Source organism: Sturnira hondurensis, unplaced genomic scaffold (assembly GCF_014824575.4).
Source record: "Sturnira hondurensis isolate 20B ecotype Veracruz unplaced genomic scaffold, ASM1482457v3 Scaffold0000256, whole genome shotgun sequence".
Lineage (NCBI taxonomy): Eukaryota > Metazoa > Chordata > Mammalia > Chiroptera > Phyllostomidae > Sturnira > Sturnira hondurensis.
This window is the reverse complement of record NW_028072887.1, coordinates 2,469,487-2,493,232: the sequence shown is the minus strand read 5'-3', so window position 1 is coordinate 2,493,232 and position 23,746 is coordinate 2,469,487. Positions and strand designations below refer to the sequence as shown.

The 23,746-nt window shown below is 36.9% G+C and overlaps 1 protein-coding gene across 8 annotated transcripts in view; it reads right to left on the bottom strand.

Annotated features, from left to right (window-relative positions):
* R3HDM1 (R3H domain containing 1) overlaps window positions 1-23,637 on the bottom strand; it is a 197,437-nt gene extending 173,800 nt beyond the window's left edge. For all 8 annotated transcript variants that reach the window (XM_037027713.1, XM_037070718.1, XM_037070913.1 and 5 more), the window contains exon 1: window positions 23,469-23,637. The gene's annotated coding sequence lies outside the window, so the exon portion shown is untranslated. The remainder of the gene's footprint in view (window positions 1-23,468) is intronic.
* Between the last annotated feature and the right edge of the window lie 109 nt (window positions 23,638-23,746).

Genomic DNA, 23,746 nt, shown 5'->3' with positions numbered 1-23,746 from the left:
CACAAGAGGCAACTATACATTGATATTTCTCTCCCTCTCTACTTCCCTTCCTCTCTAAAGATAAATAAATAAATTCTTTAAAAAACCCCAAACATCTACAACTCAACAATAAAGCCCAAATAATCCCATTTACAAATGGACAAAGAATATCAACAGGAATTTCCCCAGTGATATACAAATGTCCAAATAAGCACATGAAAGGATGTTCAGCATCACAAATCATTAGGGAAATGGAAATAAAAACCACAAAGAGATTCTACCTCACACTTATCAGGATACCTACCACTAAAAGAGCAGGAAATAACAAGTGTTTCTAGCCAAAAGTTGGAAATAACCTAACTGTTCAGCAATAGATGAATAAATAAAATGTGATATATAAAGACAATGGAATATTATTCAGCTTTAAAAAAGAAGAAAATTGAGCCCTGGCCAGGTAGCTCAGTTGGTTAGAGCACTGTCTGAATAAGCCACAGTTGCAGGTTCGATCACTGATTAGGGCACATAGAAGAATCAACCACTGAATGCATGAATAAGTGGAACAATAAATCAGTGTTTCTCCCTCTCTCTCCTCCTTCTTCTCACTCTCTAAAATCAACAATTTAAAAATGAAAAGCTTTACAAAGAAGAAAATTATGACCCATGGTAAGACAGAATAAACCTTGAGAACATTATGCTAAGTGAAATTACCCAGTCACAAAAATATAAACACTGCACAATTTCACTTAATGTACTTAGAAAAGTCAGATTCAGAGACAAAAAGGAGAATGCTGGATTCCAGGAACTGGGGACGAGGGATATGGGGAGGAGTTGTTTAATGGATATAGAGTTTTAGTTTTACAAGATGAAAAGAATTCTGGAGATTGGTTATAGTGATGTGAATGTACTTAACATTACTGAACTGTACCCTTAAATAGTTGAGAGTAAATTTTATGTTGCATATTTACCACAATAAAAGTAGTTCCATATCTTTTGACACAACACACGTATCAGAAAAGGTAAAGAAAGGAGACCATGTGGGTGATCTAGAAATGAAGTTCAGGACACTGGCCTCAGTGTCCCATTTTGTTTCACAATGGAGAGCAATTTGAGAGTTTACTGTGAAACAAAATGGGTGGGCAAGTGGCTATCTCTCTCCAAATTACCTTAAATTAGTGAGGTAATTTTAAGGTGGCTTGAAACGACAAAAGTATACTGTGAAACACTCTTTAGGTTAGTATTCTTTATTACTAGTGATCATATTACTATTTCCTTCAATGGCAGAATTCAAAATAGGACAATACTAACACAGAGTTCTGAAAATCGATTTTCCTAACTAGGCAGAAACACAGATTTCCCAAGTGGCCCTGATGACATGTCTCAGTCCAGAGGAAATAAAATGGGAGTTTTAGGAAGAATAAGGATGGTTTGCCAAATTGATCTAACATCACTGTTGAGACTGGGATATGGTACTAACTGGGATATGGACATGAGGTTAATGGATGTGAGTTACCAGCTCATTTTTAAAAAGGGTATCTATCTGTTAGGAGATTGTAATCATTTCTTACTGGAGTCACATAAGAGTCAATATGTGCTTACTGGAGCCAAGGGAGAATTATTTTGTTCGATTCAACTATTTGACAGCATTTTATCTTGAAGCTGAAAATGTCTGAATTTATGAAAAGAAAGTTTCTTTTTCTAAATCTGTTACTGAATAGAATATTCTAGAGCTAAACCTTTATCTCTACTATATTCTCAAATTAACACAAGAAATCTAATTACATTCCAGTTTACAAATATTTATTAAGGACAATAGTGTAAAAAATATTATTATCAAGCTGATTAAGTCCTTGACCTTAAATGGTAATTTAAAAATGGAGCAGTGCCAGGGATATTGGACTTCCGCCAAGATGGAGGCATAGGTGGAAACACCGTGCCTTCTCCCACAACCAAGTTTGAATACAACAAAGGTTTGGAGAACAAAGACACAGCCAAAGAACAGAAAATTGAATTATATGGAAGTCCGACAACAACTAACCGTTCAACCAGGACGGTAAGAGGGGTGGAGCCAGCAGCGGAGCAGGGTTGGGCAGGGAAGATCCCCCGACCTAGGCGCGCAGGTAGACCGGACCCGGTCAGGGCGTGGGGCAGACTGACCGAGGTCGCACATTCGCCCACAGTGAGACGGACCACGCAGGCCCCAGAGGGCGAACCCAGTGGTGGAGGGCTGACGGCGCTGGCACACTCGCATGCAGTGGGACGAAACGTGAGGGCCCAGGTGACGGTGGCAGCTGCCGCACCTATGGCGGCGATGGTGGGAGGAGGCAGACGGGACGACATTGCTCCTCTGGCCCCGCCCCACACACAGCATCACAACCCAGCAACTGAGTTGCCCTGCTCTAGTGAACACCTAGGGCTCCGATCCTGCTATGGAACAGCCACGAACAGCCCAAAAAATGGCACAAGAAGAACTCAAAGCCCCAGAGCCCATAACTCTAAGCGACCAAGAGATTGCCAGCCTCTCAGAAGCACAGTTCAAGACACTGTTTATCAGGATGCTCACAGAACTGGTTGATTATAGTCACAAATTAGAGGAACATATGAAGGCTAAACTAATTGAAATGAAGAGAGATGCACAGGAAACCAATAGCGATGGAAAGGAAACTGGGACTCAAATCAATGGAATGGACCAGAAGGAAGAACGAAACATCCGACCAGAAAGGAATGAAGAAATGAGAATTCAAAAAATGAGGAGAGGCTTAGGAATCTCCAGGATATCTTTAAACCTTCCAACATCCAGATTATAGGGGTACCAGAAGGGGGAAAGAAACAGCCACGAGTGGAAACCTTATTTGAACAAATAATAAAGGAGAACTTCCCCAGTCTGGCAAAGGAAATAGACTTCCAGGAAATCCAGGAAGCTCAGAGAGTCCCAAAGAAGTTGGACCCAAGAAGGAACACACCAAGGCACCTCATAATTACATTAGCCAAGATGAAAATGAAGGAGAGAATCCGAGAAGCAGCAAGAGATAAGGGGACAGTCACTTACAAAGTAGTACCCATCAGACTGTAAGTGGATTTCTCAAAAGAGACCTTACAGGCAAGAAGGGGCTGGAAAGAAGTATTCCAAGTCATGAAATCCAAAGACCTACAGCCAAGATTGCTCTATCCAGCAAAACTTTCATTTAGAATGGAAGGGCAAATAAAGTGCTTCTCAGATAAGGTCAAGTTCAAGGAGTTCATCATCACCAAGCCCTTAATATATGAAATGCTAAAGGGACTTATATAAGAAAAACATGATGAAAAATATGAACAGTGAAAGGACAGCAAACTCACAGTTATTAACAACCATACCTAAAACAAAAGCAAATCAAGAGGACAGCTAGATCAGGAGTGGAACCATAGAAATGAAGAACACATGGAGGGTTAGCAACAGGGGAGTGGGAGGAGAAGGGGGGAGAAGGTACAGAAAATAGCATAGACAATAGGTAGAAAATAGATAGGGGGGAGGGCAAGAATAGTAGGGGAAATATAGAATCTAAAGAATTTGAGACACGTGGTAATAAACTAAGGGGGGGAGAATGGTGGGGGAGGGAGTGTGCGGGTGGAGGGGAATGAAGGGGGGGAATAGAACAACTGTAATGGTATAATCAATAAAAAATATATAAAAAAGTAAAAATAAAAATGGAGCAGTGCCTCTGACTGGGTGTTGGAGGAGGGCAGGTTGTAGTGGAGGTAGGATTGTACTCATAATGAAATACATTTAATATAAGGTTATGAAAATGACATGCATAAATCTAGTGCCACAAAAGAATATATGGGAGAGAATACTCCTGAGGTATGTTTCAAAAAGAAATCGCCATTTAAGAACAGGTTATAGAAACATGTGACATTCACAATCTGGGAGAAAGAAGGACTGATAAATGGTTAGTTCAGTCACAATAAATATTACGAGCAGATTTGAAAGTGAGAAACTTCATGAGGATTTTAGGTAGGGTTAACCCTATAGCTTAAGAAATGGTGAGGTAAGAATTAAGGCAGGTTGTTGCTCCCATTGTACCCTGTGTTTATCTCAACATACATTTTTTTATTTTAAGATTTATTTATCTTTAGAGGAAAAGGGAAGGAGAGAGGGAGGGAAACATCAATGCACGGTTGCCTCTCGTGAGTCCCCTGCTGGGAACTGGCCTGCAACCCAGGCATGTGCCCTGACTGGAAATCAAACCACGATCCTCTGGTTTGCAGGCCCACGCTCAATCCCCTGAGCTACACCAGCCAGCTTAACATACTTTTTTTAAAAACCAAAATTATGAAGTGGATTTATAATAAAATTATTAGGTTACCTCTACTATTATATTGAGCTCCTGAGGGTAAAAAATCCAAATCATTGATTTTTTTTTTAAAAGATTTTATTTATTTATCTTTAGAGGGGAAGGAGAGAGGGAGAGAAACATCAATGTGTGGTTGCCTTTTGTGCGTCCCCTGCTGGTAGTTAGCCTGCAAGGAACCGGCCTGCAACCCAGGCATGTGCCCTGACTGGGAATCGAACTGCGATCGTCTGGTTCGCAGGCCCGCGCTCAATCCACTGAGCTATGCCAGCCAGAGCCTCAAATCATTGATTTTTATATGGCCCAAGCCAGGGCTAGCTATGTTGCAGATATTCACCAAATGTGGTTTTTTTTTTTCCAAATAAGATGGCTGACTAAAACTAATGAACAGTATAGTAAAACGAGATGAGAGAAACTTAAATACTCATTATTTTCTTCCATAGAAAATTAAATGAAAATAATTTACACAATGTCACATTTAAGGGTTAGTTAGTCCCGGGGAAATAAAAAAGTAGAAAGATAACAAAATCTTTCTTTTTGTTTTGCTCCCCACCTCCCTCCCATTTCCCTCCCTTAGCTGTTGTCCATGTGTCCTTTATACTTGTTCCTGTAAATCCTTCCCCTTTTTCCACTGAAATTCCTTCCCCTTTCCCTCTGGTCACTGTCCCCCTATTCTCTATTTTAGTGTCTTTGTTTTTATCTTGCTTGCTTGTTTGTTGTTTAGCTTTCTCTTAAAGGTGAGATCATACGGCATTTGTCTTTCAACACCTGGCTTACTTCACTCAGCATAATGCTTTCCAGTTCCATCCACGCTGTTGCAAAGGGTAGTAGCTCCTTCTTTCTTTCCGCTGCATAGAATTCCATTGTGTATACGTACCATAATTTTTTGATTTATTCATTTACTGACGAGCACCTAGGTTGCTTCCAGCTCTTGGCTATTGTAAATTGTGCTGCTATGAATATTGGGGTGCATAGGTTCTTTTGGATTGGTGTTTTAGGGTTCTTAGGATATAATCCCAGCAGTAGAATTGCTGGGTCAAAAAGGCGGTTCCATTTTTAGTTTTGTGAGAAAATTCCATACTGTTTTCCATAATGGTTGTACCAGTCTCCAATCCCACCAACAATGGATTAGGGTTCCCTCTTCTCCACAACCTCTCCAACACTTGTTTGTTGCTTTGTTTATGATGGCCATTCTGACCCGTGTAAAGTGGTATTTCATTGTGGTTTTAATTTGCATCTCTGATAGCTAGTGATATTGAGCATCTTTTCATGTGTCTCTGGATCTTCTGTATGTCCTCCTTAGAGAAACGTCTGTTCAAGTTCTTTGCCCACTTTTTAATTGGGTTGCTTGTCTTTTTGAAGTCGTGTAAGTTCTTTGTATATTTTGGAGATTAAACCCTTGTCTGAGGCATCATTGGCAAATATGTTTTCACATACAGTTGGTTCTGGAAGAGAACTTCTTTTTTTAATCCTCACCTGAGGATATATCCATTGATCACATACAGGTAGAAAAGGCGGGGGGTAGGGGGGAGGGAAGGTGGGTAGAGAGAGAGAAACATCGATGGGTTGCCAACTGTACACACCCTGACAGGGGACTGAACCTACAACTTAGACATGTGCACTGACCAGGAATCAAACCTGCAACCCATAGGCCTATGGGATGACGCTCCAACCAAGCCACATGAGCCAGGGCTAAAAGAAGAGTATTTCTGCCACTCAGAGTATGAATTCAATTTTAGATAACAAGTGAACTTCTTTTGCATATTTCTTCTCATTTTAAACACAATTTTTATTTGTACACAGTTTAAAAAATTAAATAATGAAAGGGACTTATCTAAGAAATAAAAGATCAAAAACTATGAGCAATAAAATGACAATAAACTTGTCAACAGCTGAACCTAAAAAATGAAAACTAAACAAACTAGAACAGGAACAGAACCAGAGAAATGGACATCACATGGAGGGTTTTCAGTGGGGAGGGGGAGCAGGAGAATGAAGGAGAAGGTACAGGGAATAAGAAGAATAATTGGTGGACATAAAATAAATTGGAAGAGGCTAAGGAAACAAAGAAACCAAAGAACTTATATGTACAACCAATGAACATGAACTAAGGAAGGAAGGAATGCTGGAGGTTGGTGGGGTGGGGGTCCAGGGTAGAGGAGGGATAAATGGGAGAAAAAAAAACTGCGAAAACTGTAACAGCATGATCAATGAAATATACTTAAAAAGTAAAAAATAATGAAAAAAACCCAACTATGGTACACTTACACAATGGAATACTACACAGAAGAAAGAACAAAGGAACTCCTACTCTTTGTAACAGCATGGATAGATCTGGAGAGCATTATGCTATGTGAAATAAGCCAGGTGGTGAAAGACAAATACCATATGATCTCACCTATTAGTTGGACCTAATGAACAAAACAAACATGCAAGCAAAATATAATAAGAGATATTGAAAACAAACTGATAGTAACCAGAGGGGAGGGGAGAGAGGGTAATAGGGGAAAGAAGGTAAAGCGGTGTTAAGGAACACGTATAAAGGACCCAAGGACAAAGCCAAAGTGGGAGGAGGACTAAAGGTGAGAGATGGCAGTGGGTGGCAGAAAGTGGAGACAACTGTGCTTGAACAACAACAAATTTTTTAAAAATTAAATAATGAGATAAGAATAGAAAAATACTCCTGGGACCTTCTCATTTTCCACTCAAGTGTGCATTTATAATCTCTAAGATCATCCTTTCTGACTTTCAAAAAAGAAAAAAAAACAAAGAAAAAGAATCAGTTTTTTAAGCTGAATTTGCTCTGTTCCTCTAAATACTTATTTTAAAATATAGATCGAGAAAGTAATCAGACAATATAATCTTGGATCATCATATATAAAGAGGGCCCCAATATATTTGAATCTTTCAGGATTCCACATGTTGCCTAGGATTCATACTACTTGAAAAACTTACTTAATTTTCTAAATTAAGCTACACTCATTCAATAAAAGTAATGATAATCTTTCCCTCTCTCCTCCAGATGTGATATTACTTTATAAGAGATTTGATCTTAAGAAAAATAAGGAGGTAACATCTAACTCTAAAAGACAATTTTAAAATCAGTTTCCTGACAACCACAACTGAAGTATGAAAGGAAAACGCTTAACAGCATGAAGAGGCAGAAATGATGTTACAAATGCTGTAAGTAAAACACAATCCTAGTAACAATAAGGCAACAATATGTTTCAACACTACCATGCTCAAAAACACCTTTGGTTTTTCCATTTGACTTGAAGGACACAATTCAAATCCTTTAGTTTGGCATTTAAGATCCCCTGCAGTTTTGCTCAAACTTAACTCTTCAAGCTTATTTCCCCTCATCCACCTAAAACTGTAGCCAAGCTAGACCTTTCATCACCTGTACTCACTGGTACTCCTATTTTAACTGTTCTTCCACCCAGTTCTGCCTGATGAATCACATCTATTCTCTAAGCTCTAGCTCAAACTCCAATTCACTGTTTCTTCTATCTGTCACCTTTGCCTATTTCATGATATATTTTCTTTTTTTAATTCAAATAAATATTTAATGCAATGTAGGCATTGTTTGAAACTATGAGTCCAATAGTAGAATAAAGTTTTAGGCATATGATAAAATAGGTAATAATGAATGATATAAAATGTCAGTTGTTATTATAAAGGTTGGGGCAAAAGTAGGTTTACAGTTGTTCATATAGAAAATAATAATAGTTAATAATATAGAATAAACTGTTTTATGTAGTAACAATTATAAGCCAACTTTTAGCTCACTTTGTATAATTATAAAGAAAAATAAAGGTGAGATAAGATGGGCTTAGAGTGACATAGTGTTATTTTATACAGTTACATGAGAAGTCTTCTTAGATGAAGGAATATTGAGCCCAGACTTCAAGGCAGTACAAATACAAGACATGTGGAAATGTCAGAAAAGCATCTCAGGCAGAGAAAAGAGCAAGTGTAAAGACTCATCAATATGTTTCCCTTTCTGTCTTCACTCAAACCGTCATATACTTTTTCAAAAATTTTTTCTAACCTCTCCATTCCAGCCACTCTTTATTCTTTTGAACTTCTCAAGCATTTACTATTTCAAGTCTTTTATTTGGTATGTAATTATTTGCTTTCATTCTCTCAGTCAAGTATATACAAATAAAAAGTCACTAACTCTTGAATTTTGGACAGTATTTATTCCACAAATAGGGACAAGTCTTAATAATATTCCAATGTAAATCATCCTTCTATGGATAATTCATGAGTTTCCTCAAGTTAAATTAACAGGTCATTTAATTTTTCCAACCCTTTGCTTAGAAGACAAATTATAATGGTGGGTTTGTCATAGTATCAATCTAAAAAATCAGTATCTCTTCAAAATATATACTTTGAATACACACATTTATGGTATGTCATTTATACATTAATAAACCTTTTTAAAAAGTCCCTCCTCTGTCCAAATAGTTTTCAAATGAAATATAATGGCACGGGTAATTATATTTCAGATAGTTACTTGGTATTATAGCCTGTAAAAGAACTGGCTTGAGGCTCTAACTAATAGAAATAAAATGAACCAACAGCTTTGCTGGGATACAGGTAATTTCTTACCTCTCCAGCCATTTAAAAAAATTTTAAGTATATTTTATTGGTTATGCTATTACAGTTGCCCCATTTTTTTCTCCACTTTATCCCTCTCCACCCAGCATAGCTGTTGGTTCATTGTATTTCCATTTCCAGCATCCTCCCTCCAGCACCTCCCTCCACCCCCAAGTTCTTGTCCATGGATTGTACACAGAAGTTCTTTGGCTTCTCCACTTCCTGTACTATTCTTAACCTCCCCCTGTCTATTTTGTGCCTACCAATTATGCTTTTTATTCTCTGTAACTTTTCCCCCATCCTCCTCCTCCCTGCTAACTCTCCATGTGATCTCCATTTCTGTGATTCTGTTCCTGTTCTAGTTGTTTGCTTAGTTTGTTTATTTGTTTGTTTTTAGGTTTGGTTATTGATAGTTATGAGCCTGTTGTCATTTTACCGTCCATAGTTTTGATCTTCCTCTTCTTAAACAAGGCCCTTTAACATTTAATATATGGGCTTGCTGATGATGAACACCTTATCTGGGAAACACTTTACCTGCCCTTACATTCCAAACATAGCTTTGCTGGATAGAGTAATTTTGGATGTGGGTCCTTGCCTTTCATGAAGTCAAATACTTCTTTACAGTCACTTCTTGGCTGGAGGGTTTCTTTTGAGAAATCAGCTAATAGTCTTATGGGAAAATGCCTTTTAGGTAACTATTTTTCTCTTGCTGCTTTTAAGATCAGACCAGCTATAACATTCCTTTAAGCCAAAGACTACTCCAGAGCAAAGCCCTAACTGTCTTCAATTCTATGAAGCCTGAGAGATGAGGGAGCTACAGAACAAAAGTTTGAAGCTAACAGAGATTGGTTCATGAGGTTTAAGGAAAGCTGTCTCCATAAAATAAAAATGCAAGGCAAAGCAACAAGTGCTCATGCAGAAACTGCAACAAGTTGTCCAGAAAATCTAGCTAAGATAATTAATAAAGCTGGCTAAACTAAACAACAGATTTTCAACACAGATAAAATGTCCTTATATTGGAAGAGGAGGCCATGTAGGACTTACATAGCTAGAGAGAAGTCAGTGCCTGACTTCAAAGTTCTAAAGGACAAGCTGACTCTCTTGTTAGGGGCTAATGAAACCAATGCTCATTTACCATTCCAAATTCCCTTGAGGCCTTAAAAATTATGTCAAATATATTGTGTTCCATAAATGGAACAATAAAGCCTAAATGACAGCATATCTGTTTACAACATAGTTTACTAAATATTTTAAGCCCACTGCTGAGACATCCTGCTCAGAGAAAAAGATTCCTTTCAAAATGTTACTGCTTACTGACAATGTAGCTGGTCACCCAAAAGTTCTGATGGAGATATAATATGGATTAATGTTGTTTTCATGCTTGTTATCCTAACATCTGTTCTCAGCCTACAGATCAAATAGTAATTTCAATCTTCATGTCTTATTATTTAAGAAATACATTTCATAAGGCTATAGCTGCTATAAATAGTAACAGATCTGGGCAAAGTAAACTGCAAATTTTCTGGGAAGGATTCACATTCTAAATGCCATTAAGAATATTTGTGATTCATGGAAAGAGGTAAAAATACCAACATTGCCAGAGTTTAGAAAAGGCTGATTCCAATCCTTATGGATGACTTTGAGAAGTTCAAGACTTCAGTGGGGGCAGTAACTACAGAATGGGTGGGAATAGAACTAGAATTAAAAGTGTAGCCTGAAGATGTGACTGAATTACTAGCACCTCATGACAGAACTCTGATGGATGATAACCTGTTTCATATCAAAGTTTCCTGAGTTAAAATCTATTCCTGGTGAAGATTACTGAAATGACAACAAAGGATTTAGAATGTACCATAAACAGTTGATAATACAGGAGGGTTTGAGAGGACTCTCGATTCTGAAAGTTCTCCTGTGGGGGTAAATACTATCAAAGGGCATCACGTGCTTTAGATAAATCATTTGTGAAAGGAAGACTCAATCAATGTGGCAGACTTCATTACCGTCTTATTTTTAAGAAATTGCCACAAACACCCCAACATTCAGCAACTACCACCCTGATAAGTTAGCAATCATCAACACTGAGGTAAGACCATCCCTACCACAAAAGGACTACAACTAACTGAAAGCTCAGATGATGGTTGATACTTTTATGAAGCATTTCATTTGATTTATCCTCCCCCAAGGACATTGCTTTTAAAGACAAAAAGAAAGGATGGGGGAGGGAGGGTGCAGGACAGGGAGAAGGAGAGGGAGACATGGACTGCATGAAAAAGAAACAGATCTGTTGGTTAATTTCCTCCCATACACGCTTCAACTGGGGATGGAACCTGCAACCTACATATGTATCCTGACCAGGAATCGCTGTTATATGTACTGGGAAACCAATACATTAGCACGACTCATTTCTGCGACAGTTGCTTTATTACAGTGGTATGGAATAAAAAAACCCTGCTGTCTCACCAGGTATGCTTATACTGTTATTTTATATAGAATACAGAGCCTAAATATTGGATAACTGTAGAGTGCATTAAGACATACACAAACATCTAGACAGCAAAGTCTACATACACAGAATCAATAGTCATCAATAACAAGTACATGAAAAGATGCTTGACATCTTTAATCATTAGAAAAATGAAGATCATAATGAAATATTACTATACACTAACTAGGATGGCTATGATAAGAAGAGACGGATAACAAGCATTGGGGAGATATGGAGAGATTAAAAACCCTCTTATATTACTGCTGGAAATACAAAATGGTTCAGCTACTTAGGAAAAATTTTGTCAGTTCCTCAAGTGCTTAAATAGGCACCATATGACCCATCAATTCCACTTCTGTATGTATATGTATATGATGTATATGTATATATGTGTGTGTATCCAAGAGATATTAAAACATACATCTACACAAAAATTTGTACAAGAATGTTAGGCAGTGTTATTCATAATCACCAAGAAGTAGGAACTGAAATGTCCATCAATTGATGAACTAATTAAAATTATAGTGGAATCTTATTCAGCCACAAAAAGAATGAAGTACTGGTTCATGCTACAACATGGATGAACTTTAAAAACTTATGCTTAGGGGAAAGGAAGACCCAAAAATGACATGCATGATTTCATGTACATGAAATGTCCAAGAGGCAAATCCACAGAACTGAAAGGAGATTAGTAGTTGCCTGTGGTTGGGGGGAACACAGTATGAAGAGTGACTGCTGATGGATATGGGGTTTCTTTCTGAAATGATGCTAATGTTCTCAAATTAGATTATGGTGGTTGCATAATTTTGGAATACACTAAACCCCAATAAAGGGTAAACTTCAGATGGCTGAATTTTATGGAATGTGAGTTATATCTCAATAAAGCTAAAATATAAGCAGAGAAAAGTCAACATTAGCCAATACATTTTACCATGATTTATATGTCTGGTATATACAAACTCTTTTAAAAACAAACACCGCATTTTGAAATCTTTTTGTAAAAATGTATATATAGTAGTGCTTTATCAAGGGCATCTGATCAACTCATAGTCAAATGCCTGCTCATGAAAGCCAAATCCAACTCTTGACTACCTTTGGGATCATAATACACCTGAAGAACCATATTCTCATGTTCCTCACCCCTCAATTTCTGCAGCTGTTACACACCCCAATACCTGCCTACTCTTTTCATGGTGATGATTTATTTGTAAAATATTACTGTTAATCTAGATTTGTTGCAAGTTTATGCAAGTTACTTCTGTTTGTCTTTTGGGACAGCATGTCTTGTGATCTTAAGAAGGACAAGTCTTACCTTACAAACAAATAGAATTACATATTGTACTTCATTTCAGTATGAAATATTGCATTCCTCCAGTTTGGCTAAACTTTTGTTCAGAAAGATGATTTCATATGTAAAGAATAATAATCTAGATAACCAAGAAAACTAGTCATGCAATAAACGCTAAACAATGTTAAAAACAAACTAGCTATTAAAATGTTCTACTTCACAGGACCTCATTTAAAAATTAGATCCTAAAATAAAATAAAAAACACATCCTGATTTATAAAATAATTAAGATTACTTATTTTTTATCTGATCAACTTCCATAAAATTCATTCTTTTTTAAAAAGATATTTATTTATTGTTATACAGAGAGGAAGGGAGGAAGAAGGAGAGGGAGAGAAACATCAATGTGTGGTTGCCCCTCATGGGGACCCCACTGGGGACCTGGCCCACAACCCAGGCATGTGCCCTGACTGGGAATCAAACTAGCGATCCTTTCGTTTGCAGCTTGCATCCAATCCACTGAGCTACACCAGCCAGGAAAATTCATTCTTATTTAATACACAATCTAAATAAACACAGTACCTTTGCCATGATAAAAGTGGCTAGTACAAGCAACCAAAGTGTCATTCTCAAGCTAGTTATATATAGAAATTACAGAGCTATAATTAGTCAAATTTACCTATACTGTGAAGAATTTAAATTTTGGATTAAATCAAGTCATTAAATTAAAAGAGATGCAGGTATGCTTCATACCTATTATATACCCTTACTATTAAATCTCATAAAGTTGAAAGCAAACATTCTTTTATAGTAGATACAAAACAAACTCTTTACTAAACAAACTGTTTTTCAGTTATATCATGGACAACTTAGGTTAACTTTTCATTTTTGTAATTAGCACACATTTATGATTTAATAATCATAAATACTAGCATTTGAGGCTAGTGGGAAGGTCTTCTAAGTTTTAGGATAGCCAAAAAGTTCATTTAGTTTTTTCCCCTAAGATGGCTCTAGTAGTGCTTAGTTGTCTTTAACTTCATTTGAAACAATTTTGTTAAGATGGTATGTGACAGCTGTCATACCAGCATTCATTTAAAAAAAAAATCAAAATTGGTGAACTTTTCTGCAGCTATTTTAATACTGAAGATGGAAGAAAATAAGCAACATTTTGGCATATTATGCTTTATTATTTCAAGAAACACTACTGAAATGCAAAAAAAGATTTGTGCAGTGTATGGAGAAGGTGCTGTGACTGATCAAATATGTCAAAAGTGGTTTGCGAAGTTTCTTGGTACTACTGACATTTTGGCCAAATAATTCTTTGCTGTGGGGCTGTCTTATGCATTGGAAAATGTTTAGCAGCACCCCTGGACTCTACTCACTAGAAGCCAATAGTGAGAGATAGCCAACATCCCAAATCAATAAAGTTACCGGTGAAAATGAAAAAATGTCTTTTATTTTACAGAAACAACTAAATAAGACTTTTTGGCCAACTCAAAACATAAGTAATTAGTTTTAAACAACTAGCAATTCTAGGACTAGCATCAAGTCTTAAACAACAAAGTATGGAACTTGACAAATTATCTATTTTGAAATTCCCCAATAAACTTGCCTCCATTATGTTTTGGAGATAAAAACAGGCACATTAGTTGACCTGATTAATTCTTTCATACTTGGTATATTTGGACTTGGAGACCCAGGTTAAAGTCCTGGCTAAGCATTAACTGGTTATGTTAAGAATTTATATAAATGATTTAGTATCTTTGAAGCACAGGATGCCAGGTGAAGTGACAAAATGAGGATGGGACTAAAAAGCTTGTATTCTAATTTTATGACAGAATATATAAAAGCAATTCAATTAATAGCTATCTGACCACCAACTTTCACTTGGTTCTCTATTGTGCATTTAGAAGGAATGTGTAAATCCCACATAATCCTTGGAACCTCACACACTTATATAAAAAGACCACCCACAGAGGCTCTTATGCCTCCTTTTTTGTAGCTCCATTCTTCCTGTCCTACCTTTAAGCAAATGTGTCCAAAGATAGGCACAAAGAAGAGGAAGACAAGTAGGAGAAGGAGAAAAAACAAAAGGAAATGGAAGTTGCAGCCATTTACAATATGACAATTTTGACTCACACGGATCCCCATAAGTTATGAGCTTCCTGAAGGCAGTGGCATGCATGTCTTTCAGAATAAAAGCAATTTAATTCGTAGCCATTTCTATGACCCTGTTAGTGTATGTTTCACAAACAAGAGTATCAATGATACCTGATCTTAGTAACAATATTTCTATAAACATTTTAACCCCACAAAACCAAGAAAAACATGACATGAGAAAAGCTGAATACATCCTTCCTTAAATGAAAGAATAGGTATTAGATGCCAATAAAGTACAAGTAAATATAAGCTGCATTTAACATTTAAGTCAATCCTCTTAATCTGCTACCTATTTTATCATTGAGTTTTACATTTTAGTAGTAAGGTAAATGAAAAGTTGTGTGGCAGCTGTATGCAGTTTTCAGAAAAGCCATAAAATAATTTTCATAAGCCATAAATACAGCTTGGACACTAGACCATAAAAAACATGACTTTTTCTGTTTTAAATTTCAAAATCAGCATTCATTAAAAAGAAAATCAACACTCAAAAACCTGTGGAATGTGTACACTGGACATTACACCAGAAAAATGTTTTGTGTAATGTTAACAGGGGAATGAGAAAATTACATTCTAAATTTATTACATGGTGTAACAAAATTTTAGAGCTGGAAAAGGCCCTCTAGATCATAAATATACTTTATAGTCCTTTGTATTTCTTTGGTGTCAGTTGTTATTTCTCCTCTTCTATTTCTGATTTTATTTATTCGGGTCCTCTCTCTTTTTTTCTTGATGAGTCTGTTTAAAGATTTGTCAATCTTGTTTATCTTTTCAAAGAACCAGCTGTTGGATTCAGTGATCTTTTCTATAATTTTTAAGGCCCTATTTCAATTATTTTTGCTCTGATCTTTGTATTTCCTTCCTTCTACTCACTTTAGGCTCTGTTGTTCTTTTTCAAGTTCCTTTAAGTGTAAAGTTAGATTGAGTTTTTTCTTCATAAATATATTTTAAACTTGGGTTTTTAAACTGCCACTGCAAAACTATAACAAATAGAAATGACAATCTTTATTAAATAACAAGCAAAATGTATTCATAATGGAAAGAATTCAAGCTTCTTAAGATCAAGGGTAATGTATATATAAAGTTAGTGTCAGATCAATATATTCTTTAAAGATTTCTACCTCTGAAACTCAATGACTTTATATGGTGAAATGCTAACTTCTAGAAGACACACTCTTAATTACACCCAATTAATAGAAATGCCTAATTACCTTAAGCCCTAAATGGACTAGAAAAAACAAGTCAATTCTAAGGTTTCAACAAAAATGTTCAAAATTTTAAAAAGCGGATGATTTAAATAATCTTCCTACTTGCTCTTCATATTACTGAAAATAGCAAGAAATCATGAAAGGCATGACAATATTCTCAGCTAAGTTATGTCTTAATTTTATATTAATCAAAATTTAAGAACAAGAATAGAATAGCCCTGGCTGGTACAGCTCAGTGGATTGAGCACAGGTTATGAAACAAAGGGCTTCGGTTCGATTCCTAGTCAGGACATATGCCTAGGTTGCGAGCTGGATCCCCAGTGGTAGCCATGTGAAAGGCAACCACACACTGATGTTTCTCTCCCTCTCTTTCTCCTTCCCTTCCCCTCTCTAAAAAAATTTTTTTTTAAAGAAATAAAATGTTTAAAAAAATGTCTGCTCTTTAAGAACAAGAATAGAATAAAGAAGAAATGACGTTTTGGTGCACTATACTGCATGTTAGGTACTTAAAACATATTTTCAAATACTCTTGTGATTTACACAGCTTTATTTTTAATAATTGAAAACCAAAAAATCACACAACTGGCCATCATGAGAACATAAAAACAAACTGCTTATCTGTACAAAATATTCTGTAATAAAAATGAACTATTCATGCATTCAACAACATGCATAAATCTGAAATACATGTTGAGTGAAAGCCTTACACAGGAGCACATCAAGGGCTGGACAAATGTAGGTCTATAGTTGTTCATATGGAAAATAATACATTAATCAATCAATAATAACACAAGAATAAACTGTGTTTCAGGTAGTCCCAACTCACAATTGTAAACCTACTTTTGCCTCTTTGTATTGTATGATTCTATTTATTTAATTCCTAGCACAGGAAAATATAATATATGGTAGAAAACCATCAGAACTTTTGATTCTTGTTTCTTGGGGTTATGGTAATTCTATTTTGGGTAGACATATGGGTTATGGGGATATACACAATTTGTCAATTGTATATAAAAACTCACTGAAATGGTACATTTGTGATTTGTGCATTTTTCTGTATGCCTCTCTACCTATAAACAAGTAATCGAATATTGAACTTTAGCCAATTATATGTATGCTAAAGTGTTTAAGAGTGAAGTACAATGATCCTTGCAATTTTGAAATGTATCAAAAATGAATCAATAGATATAGGATAAAGCAAACAATATAAAATGTTAATTAATAATTACAGAATTCAGTAATAGATCAAATTTTGTGTATGCTTGGAAAATTTCAGCAGCAGATCTCATAAAAGCAACCCAGATCTAGAAGACACCAGCAATATGTCTAAATACGAGGGGAAAATGATTTTGAACTTAGCCTTCTATACCAGTGGTTTTCAACTGGTGTGCTGCAAAAAGTTTTTAACCGTGGAAATACCTATTTAGTCAAGGGCAATGACCTTGCTTCTTTTCCCTTAGATTGTCAAATAAAAAGACAACAGCTATCAGGTGTGAATGTCCTGTCTTGAATCATAAATATAGAGGACATATACTAGAGATGCATCTTACAGGTTAATTCTTGGTATCTGAAATCTCTATATACAAGTATAGCCACCTGATTTTTTTTTAAGTCATTTTGGAGCAAAAGGGAGGTAATTACAATTATTATTTTTTGGTAAATCAATCCAAATTTTACCAATTTTTTTCAGGTTGGTAAAAAAAGATACATTTTTTTTGGTGTGCTTCAGAATATTAGTAAGTTCCTTATGTGCTCCATGAGATGAAAAAGGTTGATAATTGTTGTTCTATACTATCAGGAATAATGGCAGAATAAAGACTTCAGGCATATGAGGTTTCAAAAGGTTTACTTCCTAAGCAACCTTTCTTGGGAAAATACCTAGGGCTATTACCTAGCAAGAGTATAAAAACCAAGAAAGAGGAAGGATCCATAGTATTCAATCCAGGAAGGCAGTGAAGAGGAGTCCCAGGATGAGAGTAGGACACAAGAATACCAGAGAAAATCTTTGAGGAAAAGACCTCTATTAAATAGACACTAAATAACTTTGAGGCTATGTCAATGATGATACATTATTGTTCGTCAATTAGAAAAAAGAAAGACAAAGTCTCCTTTTTAGAAAAGTGAAAAAAAAAGACAGGTCATTCATGTTCTAATGTGTAAAAGACAATGTGACATGATTTTGATAAATTTATGAAAGCATAAAAGAGACTCCATTTGACTTCTGGTGCTAAGAATATTCTGTGTTCAAGAGACTCATGGCCCTAACTGCTGTGGTTCAGTGGGTTGGGCACTGTCCTGCAGACCAAACCATCATAGGTTCTATTCCCGGTCCAGGCACATGCCTGGGTTGGGGAGGTGCAAGAGGCAATCAATAGATGTTTATTTCCCTTCCGTTTTCCCTTCCTTCCCCTGTCTCTAAAAATAAATAAATAAAATCTTTAAAAAAAGAGACTCATGAATTCCAGTAATAAAACAAAAGGGAATGATAATCAATACAATTAATTACAGATCCACTGTAGTACTTGATTTTTATGTATATGCATTGATTTTTTAAAAAGCTTTCCATAAATACAGATTTTCCAAATAGTTAATTTTAGAAATGTAGTAAGTTCCATACTGGCTCAGTTTCCTATCCCAGTCCAAAAAAAAAAGTTTACAATCTTTTGAGTGTACTGAATTTTGTAAACATGAATGTTTGACTTCAAAAGACACTGAAGTTGTCAAAGTACTATTGTAAAATTGCTTAAGTCTGAGCATCACTTCTCTCAAAGCAACTCGTTATCAAAATGATCTAAAATAGGCTTTAAAATTGTCCTTCAAAACATTTCCTTCCTGTGGTCATACCACCCTAAGAAAGAGAAAAACTAAAATCACAAAGATACCATTACGGTCTAGTTGTCTGGTTCTGTGACAAGATCTGATATGTTTTGAGAACTAGAAATAGTTTCTCAGGCAGCAACAATGAGGAATACAACTTTGCAAGCCTAAGGAAGGTGCCAAACAGCCCGAGTGGAGTTTAAAGGGTAGACAAGTACCTGTTGAGAATATCTCTCATATCACCCCCCCCACCCTTTCCCCCTTTTTAGGACAACTGGGCCAATTACTATAGTCTTGGTCCTGAGCAGGTAGTCTCCCATACCTACCTACACCTTGGTTTCTACATTCTGAGGCCACAAGGATAGGAGAGGCAATTGGTAGTGTTTATACTGATGAACCCTTACAATAATATTTTAATTGTGTCTGGGAACAGTTGGATCTCCTCTTCTCTATGTCCTCCCTCCCTGCACCAAATGTGTGTGTTTATCTGTTAATATGTTAACCCTGAAACAAAGAAACTTAACAGAGAGACACCAAGTTCCTTAGGAATGTATCTCTGTCACTAGAATAGTTCAGGCAAAGGCTAAATTATCTGCCTGATTTCTTTCCCAAGAACTTGCTAAAAAAACACAAGCCTTATAGCAACTAGAAAATGAACATTATAGATGACTGGTATTGATTCTTTTTACTTTATATGACAAGGGGTTGGAAAATAAATGAGAAGCCAGACCTAATAAAAGAATGAAAAAGGAATTGGCATTTAGAGCAAATAAGGCATATAAAATGAAAATAAAAACATCTTGGACATGTTTGATGCAGGGGTATTTCTACTATGCTCAGATACATGTGAATATGACTTAGTAAAAATAGCTCAACTGAACAATATAAATTGTATTTTGCAGAGGATATACTTAAAAAAACTTTTTTTCAATTCTATACAGGAATGTGTGTATACACACATATAAAGTATATATATACACGCATATATGTATACATATATTTACATATGTGCTCATATACATTTATGTGTATACACACACATATGAGTGTGTATACACACACTCATATACACTCATGCATTTATGTGTGTACACACACACATATATGAAGAATTTTTTTGTGTGCTTCAGTTTCTAACTTTCAAGTAATTATAGATTCACAGCAAGTTGAAAAACAGTACAGCAAGTTGTGTGCAATTTGTCCAGTTTCCCCCAATAACATTATTTAAGTATAGTTTAATATCAAAACCACGATTGACATTGATATCAACAATCTTATTCAGATTTTAGCAGTTTATTTATTTTTAGAGAGAGGGAAAGAGAGAGAGAGAGGGGGAGAGAAACATCAATGTGATTGCTTCTCATGCATCCCCTACTAGGGATCTGGCCTGCAACCCAGACATGTGCCCTGCCTGGGAATTGAACCAGCAACCCTTTGGTTAGCAGGTTGGCACTCCAATCCACTGGGCCACACTGAATTCACTGGACAGATCCCCAGTAGGGGGCGTGTGAGAGACAACCACACATTGATGTTTCTCTCCTTTCTCCCTCCTTCCCCTCTCTAAAAATAAATAAATAAAATCTTTTTAAAAAAGAGTGGAAAAATAAAATTGTTATCAATTCCCGGTGCTTCTTTATTGTGAGGTATTAAAACAACATTAACTTAAATGGGTATGATCAGCTACTACAAGGATCAATATAAAAAAATCTCTTATTTATTACTTGGCAAGGTATGAAAATGCATATCTTCTGCATAATATTTGAAAAAGCTTACTTCAATTTTGTAAAATTTTCTCCTGCTGCTTCCATGTAAGACTGTTGAAGAAGCATCCAGTTGCACTGGATTCAATAAATTGGGAAGCTTGCCATAACAGTATATACCTCAGCTCACTATTCAGCGTAAGTTGTAGCTTGTCTTGAGCCCTGGCCAGACATTAATGTCAGAAGACTTCATGATAAAACTGCCTCTATGCTAATCTTAAATTTGTCTAACTGTACAAACTCCAAGGACACTATTATGTATGAAGACCCAGTCCATTTTCAAAAGTGCCTGGGAGAAGAAAGGTACAGTATATCTGGCATGCTGTATCACAGAAAAGAAACACTCAAATATTGATAAGTAATGAAAATTAAAACAACCACAATACTGTAGTCAACCTATGGCTGTAATGAATTCAAATGACTTTTTAAATCTTAACTCTGTATTAAGAGTTCAATGACTGCCTCCCAGTTGCCTGGTAGCACAATGAGTATGGATAGCAACTACTGTATATGAACTAGATCTTGAAACACATTATCACTAAATAAAATTGAAAAGACACTACAATAAGTTACCACTACAATAACTTACCAGATATTTTTATTTCAAATAGTCCATTTGAAACATAATCCACAAACACTTGCATTTTAATGCAAAAACAAAAAAATCCTTCTGTAAAATAAGCAACTCATCTGTAGGGAATAATCAATTTCCCACATACCTTTAACTTTGAAAATGGCTAGCTACAAACTGCACCTAACTTAAGTCACTGTAGAAATGAAACCTCCATAGTACTCCCCATTGACAGAACATGTTGTGAGACTGCAATATCTTGTGTGTGAAGAAAAACTTATTCTCTTAATACCCATGAAAATAGCAATAGTTAATATTTAATCATACATACTATGTGTTAGGCACAATGTTAGGGGCTTTACCTACTTCACCTCTAGGCTTCATAACTCCATGAAATAAGCATTATTATCCTCACTTTACCCACAGATTAAGAAAACTGAACTGAGGCTTACAGAAGAGTCCCACACAGGAAGAGATGTAGAAGAACCTTATATTCTTATCAGTCTTTTCTGTACATGAAGTACATGAGATCTGAAACCATCAATTATATAACTTATCAATTAACCAGTAAGTTCTAGAAAATGCTAGGTTGAATGATGCTATGGGTACTTTGTGGGGAACCAAGGGAACTTACCTTTCAGGATTATGCGTTTCACTTCTAAAATTGTAACACATCCAAATTTCTTCCAGATCCTGAATCTATGGATCTATACCAATTTTGTATCTAGGTATATTAATTATGGCATATGGAAGATGACTAAACTGGTATAACCTTCTCAGACCTGAAGAAATTGTCTAACATTTAGTCAAAACTCAGATTTCTTCAGAACCCAGGTTTATTCTGGTAACAAGCCTTAGAAGTGGGTGTAGAATTTTTATCTCTGATTACAGGCATGTCTACTACAAATTACAGAATCTATTATTAAAGGACATATTTATCCAGGCAAAAAAGCAAGGAGTGAAAAGATGAGCAATCAATATGTAAGGAAGAAGCTCTTTGCTCTTAAATACGGCCAAATATACCAAAGTTTGTTAAACTGAGGTGTGTGCAACTACTCTAGTTATACTAGTATCCTACTATACTAAATGTTACATAGCTTTTACTGTTTAAAGTATTATACATAGGTAGGCTTCCAGTTTGACTTTAACCATCTTTTCATTACTTAAAAGTTATTGTAATCAATGACATTTAAGCTAAAAGCAAAGAGTTTCTTCAGAATTACCATTAGGCAAACTATAACCTTGGAGATATTATGTATATAATATACATACACATTCTTTATTAGAAAAATCATCTGCTAATTACTAACAAGTTTTACTCTTTTACAAAGCACCTTTTCACCTTTTACCTAACTGACTTTCTATCCCAGGACAATTATACATGGGAAACGATAGCCTCAACAATCCAAGTTTCTACATAAAAAAGCAAGATGAAAGAACAGAGGCACTCTCCTCTGCACCTAGCAACAAACAAAAAAAAAAAAAAAGGAGAAGGGGGGGAGAGAGACAGTAGACAGACAGGAGAGAGAACATGACAAAAAAACTTCAAACACACTGGGATATTGGGGCAGCCTAAGGCTCAACCTTAACGTGTGTAAATCTGTTCCCTGGAGTCCGTGGCACTGACAGTCATTCAACTTTCTTTTTAATTTTCCCATTGTGTTTTTTTTTTTGGTACCACAGGCATGATGCACCTACATTTCACCAACCAGTCGAAATACCTTATTCCTCTTCTAAAAATTCTAGTGGTGCAAAGCTGGGGGCCGTGGCCGTGGGATGGGCCGGGGAGCCCGGGGCAGCAGTGCCAGCCACCAGAGAGAGCAGAACCCGGCACAGTACCCGTTCCTGGCAGGCCTGCTGTGGCTGGTTCCCGAGTCCCTGGGGCTGCAAGGACCGCAGCAGCAGCCATGGCAGGGACTAGGGAACCTTTCCCCTGCCTCCTCTGCTAGGCCTTGAGGGGTTTGCTTTTCACATGGTCCCCGGGTGGGGGGGGTGGGGAAAAGGTAGTAAACGCAGCTGCACCCACAGCGGCGGGCCAGGGGAGCCGGGCTCCTTCCGAACCTGACCTCCCAGTGGGGTGGCAGTAGCAGCAGAAGCACTTCGGCGGGGCCCTGACTGGAACACCAACGGCTCGGCGGGGAGGCCACCTTCTCACACACCACATCTTTCCGCTGCCTACCTCCTTCTCCGTTAGCGCTACCGGTTGGCCGGCGGGGGAGGGGAGCGAGGCGCGTTATTCCCGGGTGCTGGAGGGGAGAGGGGAGGGCATCTCTTACCCGCGTTACTGAGGAGGAGGAGGAGGAGGCGTTTGGAGCGCAGCACAGCAGGGCGACTGCGGGGCTGGGTGGGTGCAAGTTAGAGTCTTACGAAAGGGAATTAACCCCATCACCAGCCCGGACACCGGCTCCAGCGGCAGCCGCGGCTGGCAGAATCCCGCCCCTTCCCACCACACACTAGCCCCGCCTATTCATCATCTTTGAGGGAGAGTTGGCAAATCCTAGGCTGTACATCCTCGGAGTGATATGAGTATCGTCCAATCACACCTAGACAAACG